The sequence below is a fragment of the Saccopteryx leptura genome, chromosome 3 (genome assembly GCF_036850995.1).
Source record: "Saccopteryx leptura isolate mSacLep1 chromosome 3, mSacLep1_pri_phased_curated, whole genome shotgun sequence".
In the NCBI taxonomy this organism is placed as follows: Eukaryota; Metazoa; Chordata; class Mammalia; order Chiroptera; family Emballonuridae; genus Saccopteryx; species Saccopteryx leptura.
This window is the reverse complement of record NC_089505.1, coordinates 339,955,103-339,956,730: the sequence shown is the minus strand read 5'-3', so window position 1 is coordinate 339,956,730 and position 1,628 is coordinate 339,955,103. Positions and strand designations below refer to the sequence as shown.

The following is a 1,628-nucleotide window of genomic DNA, read 5'->3' as shown; positions in this document are numbered from 1 at the left end:
TGAAACTACTTTAGACAGTTTAAGGGCTATACAGATATAGTATAGTAAGTAGAAGAAGATGTATCGTCTCTACTATGCATGTTGGATGTTCTCTGTTTGCCCCTCTAAATTCATCGTCCCTCCTGCTCTGGCCTCAACAGGCTGGTCTCTCCCACTGCCATACCTGGACTCCTCCACCCTCTGGTGTCTGGTTGGAAAGTACAGCAGGAGATTGAGAATTAGAGGAGAGAAGAGCAGGCAGGGCACTTTCTCCCCATACCTCTCCCTGCTCCCTGTGTGGCTTGGCTCCTGTGGGTGTCCCCTCTCTCCTGATGCAGCCCTCTCTGGACCCCATCACCCTCAGGGGTGCTAACGGCTTCCGTTGGCTCGATCGAGTCTCTGGCTGCTTCGCTGTCTCTGGTTGGCTTCTTACTCCTGCCAAAGAGCAGATATCTAGTAGCTGTACTGATAAAGTTAATAATAATTTATAGCTAAGCTCCCAGAGGAACTTCTTCTATCTCTAATCTCAAATCAATTTTTTACCATCTTTTTTCTAGTAACTTTAATAGTGACAACTTTGATACAAACATGTGCTCAACCCTCAGTAAACTGTCCTAATGTAAAGGGAAAGGTGAGCTGCCATCAGAGGAATACAAGCAGCTCAGGGAGGGATGGCACGTTGGGTCTGGAGGCAGCCAATGTGCAAATACACCAAACCAATGAATAACAGTAATAATTTGAATAATCAGAACGCCTTCAAATACTGGGTTACTTCTTCCTGGGTGTGGGGCCCGAACCCAGTGGAAGTAGGGATGTTCTCCAGAGGCTCCGGCCACAGCGTGTGGTCCCTGTCCTGTTCAGCCAGCAGCTTCAGGGATATCTCCTCCGGGGCCTCGAGGACCACCCTGGGTATACGCTTCAGTTCCAGGGCTGGGGAGCCAGCTGTGTGGGGTGGTTGTGGCGGCTGCAGACAAGCCTGCAGAGCCAGGGTGCCCACTGGCCAGGAGAACGGAGCCTGTGATAAATCCTTCCCGAACACCAAGTACTGCATGGGAACTGTAGCCCTGTGCCAGAGGCTGCCATCTTCCTGCCCTATTTCCTGCCATTTTATTGCTGGTACCATAACCCATGCCATCATCTTGTTTCTCCTGGGTGACTGCAATGACCTTCTAACTGGACTCCGGTGCTGGGTATTTATCTGTGGCCTCTGACATACCCTCCTAAGCTCTTCTCTGTACCATGTGCTGGGATTATGTAAACCGAATCTCCCCTCCTCCCAGCTGGCTGGTTCCTGTTAGGTTCTGCAGTTCAAGGCAGAGAAGGAAAAAGAAAGTGGAAGGAAGGGAAAAGGGACTTCTTTTCTGTTTGTCACTTCCTCTCTCTGTGTTGCTCCAGTAGCAGCAGATATTGGCCTCAGCTTCCAGAGACTTCTAGCACTCACTCCCAGCACCGCCAGGTGCCATCAGCTGCCATGTCACACTCTCGCACCTGCTGAGCTGTGCCCCTGGGAGGTCTGAGAAGCTGCAGAGAGAGCCACACCCCGTGGGTGGAAGCACCAGCCACACAGCACTCCCTCCTCAGGGCTCTGAGCAAGGCAGAGTCTCCCTCGGAGACCCAAGAACCAGCCCTGTGGGCCCCTCCTCCAGCCT

The 1,628-nt window shown here is 52.0% G+C and overlaps 1 pseudogene; it reads right to left on the bottom strand.

The window, feature by feature from the left end:
- Positions 1 to 724: 724 nt before the first annotated feature.
- Positions 725 to 1,102, bottom strand: LOC136398572 (putative peptidyl-tRNA hydrolase PTRHD1 pseudogene; annotated as a pseudogene).
- Positions 1,103 to 1,628: the final 526 nt, after the last annotated feature.